The sequence below is a fragment of the Phodopus roborovskii genome, unplaced genomic scaffold (assembly GCF_943737965.1).
Source record: "Phodopus roborovskii unplaced genomic scaffold, PHOROB, whole genome shotgun sequence".
Taxonomy (NCBI): domain Eukaryota; kingdom Metazoa; phylum Chordata; class Mammalia; order Rodentia; family Cricetidae; genus Phodopus; species Phodopus roborovskii.
In genome coordinates, this window is record NW_026126525.1 from 2,122,767 (window position 1) to 2,137,386 (window position 14,620).

The 14,620-nt window shown below is 44.4% G+C and overlaps 1 protein-coding gene across 2 annotated transcripts in view; it reads right to left on the bottom strand.

Moving 5' to 3' along the window:
• Lrrc8c (leucine rich repeat containing 8 VRAC subunit C) overlaps positions 1-14,620 on the bottom strand; it is a 76,266-nt gene that overhangs the window by 31,724 nt on the left and 29,922 nt on the right. Inside the window, exon 1 of one of the 2 annotated variants that reach the window (XM_051198147.1) lies at positions 4,015-4,114. The exons of the other annotated variant lie outside the window; for it this stretch is intronic. The gene's annotated coding sequence lies outside the window, so the exon portion shown is untranslated. Of the gene's footprint in view, positions 1-4,014; positions 4,115-14,620 lie in introns of those variants that run through there. 2 annotated transcript variants of the gene reach the window in all.

A 14,620-nucleotide genomic window follows, 5' to 3' on the forward strand; every position in this document is an offset into this window, starting at 1 on the left:
AGTCAACCACGACTGTCACCTCTCTTACTGTACTGAGGTCACTTGCTTGACACAGACAGGCTCTGCGTCAGCTGGATTTCCAAGTTCTGCTGCAGAGGTGGCAATCATGTCACCAGCCATCATTCCTGGAAACCAAGAAGCTCTGAGCAGTTGTTGGGGAAATAAAAGGATGGATTCAGATGCTCATTCACCTGGGGCAGTGATGACAACTTGGTGACAGTAGCAACTGCTGCAGCCCACTGTTCTTCCATGGGTTTGGCTGTTGTGTCTTTCACAAATTCCTTACATTCACTTAGGCAGCAGACAATTTCAGGAAGAAAAATGTCACTGTGGAGCAGTGGGCTCAAAAAATAACGGGAATCCCAAAGCATTTCCTATGCTCTTGAATATTTAACATTAGAGATGAAAAACACATTTAAAAAGTGTATTCATTTATGAAAAGAGTAAATGTATGATATAAAAACTGTTGGTTGCACATTAATGTTTCTCACGAAAGTCAATCAACAAAACTATGAACTCAAAAATGAAAAAAAAAACTCCATTACATGCTAACATTTATTATTATGAAAAATTAAATGTTCTAAAACACGGAAAGATGGCATTGTTTTACACTTTTGAAAATCTCTCCAATATCTAAAGAGAGATGACAGTTGGATTTTCAGGTCTGGTTTTGAAGCTAGTGTACTGTGACACGCTGTTTGGGTTAAAACGCATGAGACTAAACCCAGCCTCACAAAAATATGAGTTCAGAAATTCAAGAACTACATGACTAGACTTTCATGTAACTGTGGATATTTATTTTTGAGACCTTGACTAGTTAGTTACAGCACCGACAATAGGGAGGTAGTAATGAACCTCACTATAAGTGTTTCTCTGGCCCCTAAGAGTATCAAAGGCAATGGGCATCATCTAAGGCATAGGGGGCTAGAACCAAACAGGTAGAAAGGTTTAAGCTAGACTAGAAGTGAGCTGTTGTCTCTATTGAGTATACTTTGTATCTCTCTCTCCTAGAGTAGAGTGTTCACCCAGCTGCAGGCCCTTTGTGGCCAATATAGAGAGGCATCCGCTGGCTACAGTTGCAAAGCAATGCCACTTAAGGGTCCATTAGACCTGCCTGCAGGCAGGCAGCTGCCCAGATAACTAGGCTTGACCAAACAGGTAGAAAGGTTTAAGCTAGACTAGAAGTGAGCTGTTGTCTCTATTGAGTATACTTTGTATCTCTCTCTCCTAGAGTAGAGTGTTCACCCAGCTGCAGGCCCTTTGTGGCCAATATAGAGAGGCATCCGCTGGCTACAGTTGCAAAGCAATGCCACTTAAGGGTCCATTAGACCTGCCTGCAGGCAGGCAGCTGCCCAGATAACTAGGCTTGACCAAAAGGTAGAAAGGTTTAAGCTAGACTAGAAGTGAGCTGTTGTCTCTATTGAGTATACTTTGTATCTCTCTCTCCTAGAGTAGAGTGTTCACCCAGCTGCAGGCCCTTTGTGGCCAATATAGAGAGGCATCCGCTGGCTACAGTTGCAAAGCAATGCCACTTAAGGGTCCATTAGACCTGCCTGCAGGCAGGCAGCTGCCCAGATCACTAGGCTTGCATTAGACCTGCCTGCAGGCAGGCAGCTGCCCAGATCACTAGGCTTGATAGCGAGGTAGATAGCAGCCTTGACTGCAGGCTGGTGTAGCCAAGGAGGTGGGCACCACTCCTTCCTCGCTTTAGGCCAAACTGATCAGCCAAAGCCAGCTCCATTGAGTTCATCAGTGCTAGAGAAATGCACAGGCTCCATGGATGTCCAGGATGCAGAAGCCAGCTACTGATAGGAATATATGGAAGACACAGGGCAAGGAGGGTTAGGTATCCCACTGGAGTTAGAGAATAGCCAGACATCTGTGTCACCCCCCATCTAAGGCTCAAGAACTATTGTAGAAGAGTGGGGTGGAAAACTGTGAAATGAGTCACTCCCACCTCAAGCAACTCATGGGGTTTTTCCTTGAGACACCTCTGTACTCTGTGGTGTTCTGCATCTTTCCCATGCAATCACAGGGTCATCAATACATCTAGTTAAAAGATGGAAGTAACTAAAACAATAACTTCTATTGAGTCAAAGGGACACTATATGAAACCGAGTTTAAAAAATAAAACAAGGTAACTGTGTGCTTAGAAAGACTACTCTCCTCCCTCCAGTCTGAGTTCTTCATCTTGATGTATGAAACGCATCTTACACACCACTGATTTTGCAAAATCAGTGACAAAGGCAAAGGACATGTTAGCATCACAAATTGTTGACTTTGTGGGGTCCCTTATATGTGTGGGCTAGTGGGGCTCCATGGGCTACCAAGACAGAGGCTCACTGGTCCTTACTGATGGTTTTCCTTGGAAAAGCAAGGGTCTAGAACTCACAGCAGGTGAGACTCCATGAGCCAGTGGCTGAGGTTTCTCCTAGGCTTCATGCTTTACTATGGGCAATGAGGGTGAACTAAGGAGCCAAAGCATGCCCGTGAGGTATGGTGGTTTGAAAGAAAATGGCCCCCATAGGGAGTGACACTATGGTGTGGCCTTGTTGGAGGAAGTGTGTCACTCCCAGCCCTGTCAGTGGTTGTTTTGTTGCTGTCTTGCAGTGGGTACGGGTGAAATGTTCCAATTTCATTATCTCAGCAGCACCTGACACCAGGGAACCATTCATTCTCCTTTCAGTTTCAGGTTGCTTCTGACCTCCCTGGCTGCTTCTCCCATTTCTTTGCATCTCCTCCTTTATTTAGAGTGACCACTGATAAAGTGGTGATTTTCTGCCCTCACTGCCTCACTCCTTGGGCAACTCCATCACTGTTCTTCTCGCCCACATCAAATCTACCACATGGCTGCGCCTTCATCTCATGCAAATATCCAGCTACCCATTTGACATCTCACTCAGTTACCCACTAGATAAGCCAAACTTGGTTTTCCAAAATCTGCCCATGTCAAGCCCTCATTTCCCACCCTCACAGCAAAGCCCTGATTCATATGTAAACTTCCTAGCTCAATAATGACAATGGTATCCTTCCAACGACCAAGGACCGCAATCTGAGTCACTCTTCACTCTCCCTGTCTCTCATATACATAGTTAACCTGTCAAAAAGACAAGTTTCTTATTGAGCTGCTTCTTTCCTTCCATGACAACCGAAGTTTCACAAAGACAGTTCGTCTTTTCAGTCCAATTTTGTTCACAGGCATGCTAAAAACACGTAGAAAATAAGGAACAATATATGATGAAATTAACACATTAGGGGAGATAACTCAGTGGGATGGGGTGCTTCTTGTTCTGCAAGAACAAGGACCCAAGTTTGCCTCGTACTGGGTTTAGTGAGGGACCCTGTCCCACATGAATGAGGTAGAGAGTCACAGGAAAAGGTACCCAATATTGTCCTCTGCACTCTGCATGTATTTTGCAGTGTACTCACTCATACACACATGTGCACACTGCATAAACATCCCATATAGATGTGTATATGTGTGTGTGTGTATAATTACAAATATTCACATACACATAAAATAGTGAATATTTGTAATTCTAGTGAGGAAGAGGGGTAAACGGTTTTCAACTTTACAACAGTCATGAAAAATCAACACGTGTCTAGGGGAATACCACAGACAGATGGTCTCTCTGTGTAGGGCCAGGTCAGAAGCACAATGGATACCAGGATGGAGAAGGCACATGTGGCTTTACACCCACAGACTCTTCCATTTGTACCAAACGGGCCCGCAGGTGAAAGGAAGTCATAGGGATGCACTCAAAGCATCTGTCACGAAACAAGTGGCCTTTCTTCAGCATCGTGAAGACGATGAAAGAGGCTCATTTTCCCAGCAACAGACTCTGAATAGAGTCTTACTATGTGGTACACATGACAACATCTTTCTAAAAAAATCCACCAGAGGTTATGATGATACAATGCTACAGAAATACACTTTTGTTAAAAGAGAAAAGCCTTAAGTGCATTACAAATTAGAACTGACAGGGACCAGGAGGTAGGTCATCCCGCTCATACCATCATTTTAGCGGTGAGAAACCTGAGCCAAGGGAGACAAGATGCTTGATCAAGGACGATAGCTAGCAAGCGGAGAACCGGAACTTCCAGGTGAAGTTCTTGTGCTGGAGTTCTTTGATGAGGTCACAGGATGCTGAGGAGGGTTGACAGAACCTAAAGAGTTCTGAACAAATAGTTGAAGTGGAATTTCTCCTGCTGCCACAGCCTTTGTTTGACCGTAAGCAATGAAATTTCTCAAGTGCTATCAAAGTGGAAATGATTCTTAAAGCCATTCATACCACACTCAGGCTGTCCTGAAATTAAAGTGGTCGACTCAAAGGAAGCTTAAAGGTAAAGTTGACCCTGTGACCCAAGTGGCACCTCTGTATTACCGGCTCCCTGGATCTCTTCATACATTCCTGTGTTTCCATGAGTGGGGCTCAATTATCCATCGTATATAAAAAGTCTTCAGTTTAAACTTCCCATGATTTCCAAGGGCAGGAAGTGAAAATCACCATTTAGCACTTTCGGTTCTGTCTTAACCAGGGAAAAGACCACCTTCCTTTCCAGCCATCTCCTTTGACTACTTAAGAACAATCCATTCGTAAATGTGTGCTGCAAGCTGCACGCCAAGGCCTTGGCTTTGTTTCTGGGAACTCTATAGTCACTGCCCTTTGAAGCTACTGAAAATATGTCATATATTTGATCATTAGCTGTCTGGGGCAACTCCCCATCGAAATCATGAGCCACTTCATTACTAATCGGCTTGCTATAAATGAATTATGAGAGTGAAATATGCCTGGAACTGTGCCAGGGGCTCAGGGAATAAAGAAGAACACAACAGACCAGGCACAACCCCCCCATATTCTCTCAGGGGAGGGGACCTGTTAGCTGGATTCCCACAATCCGACACTGCAATGCTCTTCTTTCTAACCAGAGTTGATTTGCACTTGAGATTTACTTTATTTCAACAGAGACAAACTGTATATGTTACTTATCTCAGAATCTTCTAGAAAACAGAGGGGTCTCAGAAATTGCTATTATTATTTGGATTTTCGAGACAGGGTTTCTCTGTGGCTTTGGAGCCTGTCCTGGAACTAGCTCTTGTAGATCAGGCTAGTCTTAAACTCACCGAGATCTGCCTGCCTCTGCCTCCTAAGTGCTGGAATTAAAGGCGTGTGCCACCAACATCCGGCCTCAGAAATTATTAATACATATTCCTTAAGTTGAAATCACACAGATACACATACCCAATGAAGCAATTTGTAGTAAATACCAAATCCTTCCACTAATGTTACTCTCTTAAAAACTTGATATTGCAATAAAGAAAACCAAATGCATAAACACATAGATGAATATTGTAAAAAGCGATCAAATAAAACACATCTGGTATCAGAGAAAATGCCTGAGAAGAGCAAAGGAGTCAGAAACTATGTATCATATCAAAGCTGAGTGTAGTGATAACTTATTCATATTCTAACAAAGTTTGCCTGAAGATCAGAGAGGGCAGAGCTACCCACTAGTTTACCAGAGAGGTATGGAGGTCTTTACAGACAGACAGGAAGCGATTTGGCTGGGCCTAGATAGGAAATGATAAGGCAGGAAAAAACAGAAACTCGGTGTTTTTCGGCTGGGAAGTTGAGTAGGTAAGGTGTGGCTGTGGTTTTGCTCCTTCATCTCTCTGACCTCTCAGCATTTCCCCCTACATCTGACTCTGGGCTTTTATTATTAAGACCTACTAGATCTTGTATCACAGCCGAGGGTTGGTGAAACCCACTTGATGCCTGTCACTATTGCTGGAGACAGTGCGCTGATAGGAATGTGTTCCTAAATCTCAGCTTGACCCCAAGGGAAGAGCCAATGCAACAACAGAAAGAGCTCAAAACTGAGTCTGGATTTCTCCATTTCCAGAGCCTGCTGGGGTTTGAAAAGGCTTTCATTTTTTGGGGTATGTTTGCTAAGAAGCTTTAGGGATGTCACCATGACATTAACCACTCAATGCTCATATATATATATTTCAAGTGCACCTATGTTCAGCGATGCCTGGTGAACTGAGGTTAAGTGGCAGTCTAACGCCCTCTTAAACACTGACCATGGCCCAGCATGAGGGTAAGGCTTCTTTTCCTGGTCTCTGGTTCTGAACACACCCACAGGCTGTCTGCAACACGGCTGCCAATCTGTATTCCATGTGTTTGTTTGAGAAAGGGTAGTAGCCTTGACCTCACTAAGTGTCCCAAGGATGACCTTGAGCTCTACTTTACCTCTTAGTGCTGTGTTACAGGTGTGTTCAGCACACCCTGTTTAGACAGTGCTGGGGGCCAAATCAGGGCAACAAGCACGGCGGGCCAGCACTCTACCAATCGAGATACACCCCTAGTCCCTCCACTGGCCTTAAAAAGCAAACATAATTCTTTATTGATTCTCTGGAAATTTCACATCATGCACCTCACTTCCCAGTCCCTCCATATCTGCCCTCACCCCTCCAGTATGCCCCCCAAAATTAATTTTTAAAAGAAGCCCGCCTCACTCCTCCATCTCTCCAACACCCGCTGCATTCATCACAGTGGCACCAGGAGCTGCAATACGTCACCCACTATACCCCCTTTCCCAGTCAGCTCCACCCACAAAATGCGCACTGCAATGAGATACAGGTCTGGTTCAGGGCTCTGGCACACAGTCATCGCCAGACCCTGACCAAAACTCCTCTTGGATATCCTGTTGTTGCCCGAATCATGGTTATGGTTCCACAGGATCAGTCCTTTCTTGCACTCCACCAGGCTACAGATAGGACAGATGTTAGGGTAGGCTAACCCAAGGCCCAGGATGTGGGTCTGGGTGGTGATTGAGCTGGTGGGTTTGGGCCACTAGGACCACCCTTCAGGGGAGGGCCAGCTCTCCGGGGCCCATGCCATCAGAGCCAGCTCTCCCATACCTTCCACTGGCCTTCTTTATTTTATTTTATTTTTCTAGCATTCAAACTAGAACCATCTATCTGGATGGTGTGCACACATGACTTGACCTCAATAGGAGTCCCACCCTCTAAATATCCCTTAAACATGCCTTGTGAATCAACGTCTATGGTTTTGACAATGTTTCAGGGTACCTTATCCACCTCAACATGTCAAAAAAGCAAATGTACAATTCACATACATATGTGAGTAATGGTCAATCTGCAGATTTATCTCCTTCAGTGAATACAGTTTACCTTCCGGGCAGACTGGTAGCTCACACACATAGCAACTATCAGTTCCAAGCAGTCCCACAGGGCCACACAGGGCAGGCCAAACAAGGCTGAGCCTAGCTGTCTACCAAGGCTGGGTGGAGCTGTCCACTTAGGAACCCATTCTTTCAAGGGACAGGAAACCAGAAAAGTCTGGAAGCCCGTTCTCCAAAACATTAAATCTCAAATTTCCCCACTCACTGCTTAACTTCTGAAGTTTAGAGAAACCTAAATGTAAGGCTTCCCTTCTATTCCTTATTTCTCACCCAGAGCACTAAATGGCTGCAAGAAATGACGCTGAGCTAAACTGTGAATGATTCTACAGGGAGTGCTATCATTTCCATTCCAAAGGTAACTTTAACTTGTTTATGAGATACTTATGGGGGGATGGTGAGGATCAGTCAACCCAAGTGTAGCCAATTTCTGGCCCAAACTTCCCCATTTCCTTTCTTCACCCAATCACCCACCCAGGTGGCATTGGGGAATCCAAGCCAAGGCCTTGTATATACAAGACAAGCACCTTAAAAAGGGTAGGGGGTATAAAAAATTAAATTTCTAGCTAGGTTAAAAACAGTAACATTACTGTTACCAGAGACCTAGTTTACCTTCTGACCTGATCCTGTGGGAATCGGGAGATTGACAGGCCAGGGGATGACAGGAAGATCCTATTTAAATGAAAGTTCATTTTATGTGCTTCGGTGTAATGTCTGCATGCAAATCTATGCACCGTGTGCATGCCTGGCACTCACAGAGTGATCATCTGGGAGAGCAGCCAGTGCTCTTAGCAGCTGAGTCATCTCTCTAGACCCTTAATACATTTTGTTTCTTTTTCAAGACAGGGTTTCTCTGTATAGCCCGGGGTGTCCTTGAAATCATAGAGATCCACCTGCCTCTGCCTCCCTAGTGCTGGGATTAAAGGTGTGAGCCACCAAGGCCCAGCTAATACATTGGTCTTAACACAAATCTTGTATTTGGAATTCTCTTCTCTGCCCATGCATCCTGGGAATCTGTGTGCTGAGCGTACCGGCAATGAATCTATTCATATCTCCCACCAGCTCTTGATGAGTTTCTCCTGTTAGGCATGTGCAGTCAAGTCCATGCAAGGATGAGGTCTAGGTTCTTGAGTCTCTAGCAAAAAGGCGAAGTTCAGGAGAACCAGGACAGAACTCATCAGGATTACTCAAACAGGCGTGGACGCAACTGAAATCTAGATATCCGTGACCATCCCTCTGGTAAATATATAATGTAAAACTTGGTGCCTACTGGATAAATAACAGTTGGATTAGGGTGGGACATCTTTTCTGAATCTGATACCACAAGAGTTCCTGTTTTCTTTCCACCAGGTGAAGCTAAATGCAATCAAATGTAAAGACAGACAATAGGGCCATCAATCCCAGTAACTGGGGGAGGCCGTCAAAACAGTTTCAGTGAAAGGTCTAGAGGGAAGGATGTAGCCAATAGGCTGCTGGTCTTTTATAGCTGGATTGTATCAAATATCTATAAGGAAAAATGACTTATTATTAAAACATAACTCTTTCTGAAGATGGATGTTTTTCAATTAAAAAAACATAAAGCAAACAGTTCCAAACTGGGACCCATGCAGCTCTCAAACCTCATTGGAGAAGTTCTCCTTCACAGTGGGTGGAGGTTAATGCAGAAGCTTGCAGACTCTGCTCAGTCACACAGCAGGCTTCCGCCAAGACTAAGGGCCCATCACAGAAGAGGGGGTGGAAAGACTAAAATCAAAAGGGCAAGGGGAAGGTCAGACTCAGAGGTTGCCTGTGTGACCCATACAACAGATCAAACCTGATAGTGTGGAAACAGGAAGGGGATCAGGAGTTGCCACCCCTCACTGAGAAGCTCTGGACATCTGATGTTTTCTAGGGGAAGAACAGTCAGTTTTCTTTAAGGGTGTGGTTACTAGTAGGTTGACCACACTCCACTGGATGTCCTCACACCCAAAATATGGACAGCATAAATTGGAGTGACTGGATAATTATGGAAAAATAAAAAGGACATGAACTTGGGGAAGGGAAAGGAGGTGGGTGGATCTGGGAGAAATTAAGGGGAGGAGGAATGAAACATGCAAAGAATTAACAAAAATACTTTTAAAAGATTAAAAACAAAATAGAAGAAAAATTAAAAATCACATACTTTTGGGTAAAAGGCAACACAATTCCACTTTATTTATTTATTTACTTATTAGATTTTATTTTATTTATTCACATAGTATGACCGTTTTGCCTGCATGGATGTGTGTATAACGTCTGCGTGCCTGGTTCTGGAGGGGTCAGGAGAGGGTGCTGGAGCCTGTGGAATTGGAGTTATGGATGGTTGTGAATTCTCCTGTGGGTGCTAGAAACTGATCTTGGGTCCTCCGAAAGAACAAATGCTTTTAACTACTTAGCTATCTCACCATTCCTCCCATGGGTGGAGCTTTGAATGAGCATGACCCAGAGGCTCATACAGTTGAATGCATCTTCAGCTGGTGAACTGTTTAGGAAGGATTAGGATGTGTGGCCTTCCTAGAGGTGTGTCACAGAGGGTGGCCCAAGCCAGGCCCAATCTGTCTGTCTGTCTGTCTGTCCATCCGTCTGCAGAATAGAACGTAAGCTCTCAGATACTGCTTCAGCACCACACCTGACCTCTGGCCATGAATGATTATGGACAAACACTTTGACCTATAAGCAAGCCCCCAGTTAAATGCTTTTTTCTAAAAATGCCTTGGTGTGTTTCATCACAGCCTTAAAACAGTAACTAAGATACAAGACACATGTCCTTTTTTTTTCTCTTTCTTTTACGCATGTGTGCATACGGTGCTAGGGGTCTCACACACACTAGTCTTATAGTCTACCATTGAGCTAAATCCACATAACCCTTCTTTAATTTCTAATGCTTTAGATCATCTTTATGTTGCCTAGGCTGGCTTTGAACTCACTCTGTGGCTCAGGAAGAGTGTAGCTTTATAATCATCCTGCCTCAGCCTACCAGATGTATGGGATTTCAGGCCTCCCTCACCACGCCTGGCATACTGCCACCCTCACAGAAAAACTGCATACCATTTAGAAAGGGGTTATTTGCCAGGTGCTATTATTAGTAAAAATCTTGGGTTGGAACTTAAAAAATTCATTTCAGAAGTGACTATAGCCTTGCCACATTTATTTTTAAAAGTTGTTGAAAGATCCAGAAAACAAGATTCATGAGCCTACTGATGTATCAGCTCGCCTGGTAGCATCTACAGATGCTTTCTGATCTGAAATTTGTCAACTGGATAAAAAGTGTGTTTGGAAGGGACCGAGCGTGTCACCTTGGATTATCGTGTGAAATGTGTCTTGCCACCAACACTTCCAAGGCAGAAGAGAGTATGGGAGTTGAAGGTTATCCTAGGCTAAACAGCTAGTTCTAGATCAGCCCAAGCTACACGAGACCCTGTCCCAAAACAACAACAAAGAGTCGTTAAGCTGAAAGGCTTAAAATATTAATCCTAGGGGAGGTGTGGTGGTGCACACCTTTAATTCCAACATTTAGGCAACAGAGGTTGGCAGATCTCTGAGCTCAAAGCCAGCCTTATGAGTTTGAGGCCAGTGATGGCTACAGTGAAACTCTGTCTCACAAATAAATAAATACATACATACATAAATAACTAGCATGGGAAATCTGAGAAATTCAGTTAAAACCTAAACTTCATAGAAAAACAAAGTAGGACATGAACAACAACAACAAAAAAGATTACTCTTAAAAGTCAAGCACTTGAAAGATGAAAAGCCTTTGTAGCTCTGAAGAGGAACTGGGGATTTAAAGGATGATCTTCTGGGTGGTGGAAAACAGGCCCAGCGCCAAGAGAAAGAGCAATTGATGTTTGCTTTTGTTTGCGCTGTTATCCTCAAAAGTTACCATGGGCCACTGCTCCCTGGGCCTGAGAAGGGTTACACAGACATAAAAGTTACTGTGAAATAAATAACAATGCCCTATGTATGGAGAAATGGTAATTTGTGGAAGGATAGGTCGGTTCATTTGTACCCAAGGCAAGGTCACCCTCTGGATTCCTGTGGGTGGCAAGTAGGACTGGAGATGGGGAGGTGAAAGCCAGGGCCTCCTTGGCTTCCTCTTCCCCAGGAAGTGCAGGGGCTCAGGTTATCAATGGAGGATCTTGGAATTAGATGGTTCTCAATGGCAGTGATTGACAACCTCTCTGTCCTCAACACTGACCCTGACAGTAGACCTGGCAGCCTGAGGAAGGTACAAGGCTAGTCAGCAACATTCTGAGCTGCTAATGTGGAGAGGGCAGTGAGTAAGTCAATCTGTCCTTATGAGCCTCCCACTGGGATGCAGAGGTGTACTGAATCACCCACACCTCATGACAGTTGGGAGAGACATGATGGGCTGGACACATTTAGGATGCTTCATACATGCAGCAGAGATGCCTGAACACGGCAGCTGAGATGCCTTCTTTGGGGGTTCACATGGCTCTCCATGAGGTGGTATGAATTTTTGTTTCTGTTTCCGCTGAATAAGATAAACTGGATATTGTCTATCCCAGAGATGAAGACAGAATGGGGCTGGCTGACATGCCCCAGAGGAGTAGGACAGTGCATGACAGTCTTTAGACTAAACTGACAAAAGGTGGCCAAGACTCAATCGTGAAAGCCATCACCCAGCAGAAGCCAAGCAGCTTTGTCTTTCAGCTGCTTGTGCCAATGACACTTTCCTGTGTCGAGGCATCCTCCATTGGACATCTCAGTTGCCCACGATAGTCCCAGTCAGCCAACATTGTTTTGGCATCTTATGGATCAGTCACCACCTTCCCAAACACAAGTGGTGACAAAGAGGGCCACAGACCTCTTCTCTCTCCTGCCTCTGTCCACATGCTGCCAGTTTGTCCTGCTCTCCTACTCAGTCTGTGCACATCTACCTAGGAACCCACTTCCCAAATGCACACAGCCCTCTACTGTCTAGTCTCTGGTCAGAGGATATTCCTTAGATCTGCTTAGAAACATTTTTTATTTGTTAGTTTTTTGAGATGGGGTTTCACTGTGTTGTGTAGCCTTGGGTGTCCTGGATCTTAACTCTGTAGATCAGGCTGGCCTTGAACTCCCAAGTCCTGGGATTAATGGTGCACACCACCACCGCCAGGTAGAAACAGTTTTAATTGGCATATACTCATGGGCTTTAAGTTCTCAGATTTTGGCTGAAAGACACTTAAGAAAATGTTCCACATCCCTAGCTATCAGGGAAATGCAAATCAAAACAACTTTGAGATACCATCTTACTCCTGCCAGAATGGCTAAAATTAGAAACACCAATGATGACTCATGTTGGAGAGGATGTGGAGAAAGGGGAACACTCCTCCACTGCTGGTAGGAGTGCAAACTCATACAACCATTTTGGAGATCAGTATGGCGGTTCCTCAGGAAAATGGGAATCAGTTTACCACAGGACCCGGCAATCCCCCTCTTAGGCATATACCCAAAGGATTCACATCCATGCAACAAAGACATCTGTTCAACTATGTTCATAGCAGCACTATTTGTAATAGCAAGAACCTGGAAGCAACCTAGATGCCCCTCAATTGAAGAATGGTTAATGAAGATGTGGCACATCTACACAATGGAATACTACTCTGCAGAAAAAAATAATGGTATCTTGAAATTCGCAGGCAAGTGGATGGCACTTGAAGAAACCATCCTGAATGAGGTAATCCAGTCACAAAAAGAGGAATATGGTATGTACTCACTCATATATGGATTTTTAGACACAGAGCAAAGGATCACCAGCCTATAATTCACACCACCAGAGGAACTAGGATATAAGGAGGAATCTAAGAGATTCTTACAGGGTCTCTCACAGACAGGAAAGGGACAAGATCTCCTGAGCATATGGGGAGTGGGGGGGCAGTGAGTGGAGAGGGAGTTAGGAGAAAGAGAAGGGGAGGAAAGGAAAACATGTGTGACCAGGAAGATTTAGCCTGGTTAGGAATAGAAGACAGGAAAGAGAGAGAGAGAGAGACAGAGAGAGAGAGAACATAAAAGAGGGATCCAATATTGGTTTGAAGATAAAATTGAACACAAAGAACTACAAGACTGCTCCCAACTAATAATTTGAGCTTCCGTGGAAAAGCTATCATAAATGCCCTTCCCGGAGAGTGAGATCAACAACTAACTTATCCATGGAGCCCTCAACTAATGCCTGTTGGAAACAGAAGCAAACACCCATACATAAACACTGAGTCGAAATAGAACTCAGATGCAGAGGGAGAGGACAAGACCAGACGGCAGAAACACATAGAGACAGCTTACCTGAACAAGGAGGAACTAACGGGCCACCAGACTGATAGCTGGGAAGCCAGCATGGGACTGACTCAGGCCCCCCTGAATATGGGTCTCAGCCAGAAGGACTGAGCAGTCTAAGGGACCTCAGACAGTGGAGCCAGGATGTATCGCTGGAGCACAAAAGGACTTTGCCAACACATCCCCCATGGAGGGATAACTGCCTTAATCTAGAGACAGGAGAGAAGCCCTAGTCCCTACTTCAAATGACCTGTCAGACCTACATGACCCCTACTGGATGACATTCCCCTATATATGGAATTGGGGTGGGGGGATGGGAGGGTGGTTAGAGTGCATTTGAGAGGGCAGAGAGGGTAAAAGGGAGGGAAGGAGGGAGGAAGGGAGAAAGGGAGGGAGTGAAGGAGGTTGGGAGGGAGGGGGAACTGGAATCAACATGTAAAATAATAAATTAAAAAAAAATGCTTTGACTCCAAAATTTAAGTTCAAGGACAAGTTACTGGGGAAAAGAATTTCTATTTTTGTTTCCACAAAAAATGAAAAGATGTGGATTCCTTACAGACTAATGTGGTTTGATCAAGCCAGACCACCTGAAACAGAGTACCAGGTGATCCTACATTCAAAACAGCTGGACAAAGCAGCCTGACAGACTACAGCCAGGATTTCTGAATGTTCTTTGAATCCCCCATGACAGCGTCCCTTACCAGCAGGAAGTAGTTTGGAAAGAACGCCCAAATTCCCAAATATTGTCTATAAATGTTTGTTTTCATTTAAATGGACTTGGTTATATAAAATAAAAAAAAAAAAAGAGTAAGCTATAGGTCTTTTAAAAAAAAGTTCTCAGATTTTTGGGTTTTGGTGGTGTTTGGGCTTGAGTCTAAGACCTTGGTCATGCCAGACAAGTACTTTACCACTGTGCTACATCCTAGCCTACCATAAACTGTTTAATGGCATGGCAAGCCTCTTGGTTTTCTTGCTTTAGTTATTCAGACATGTAAACTACTGTAAATAGTTATCCTGACATGCTATAGAAGGTAAGAACTAACTCTTCCTGCTGGACTTCCTACATAACTTCTCCATATCTCCCAGTCTCCAGAGACCATGATTTACCTCTCTTCTCCCA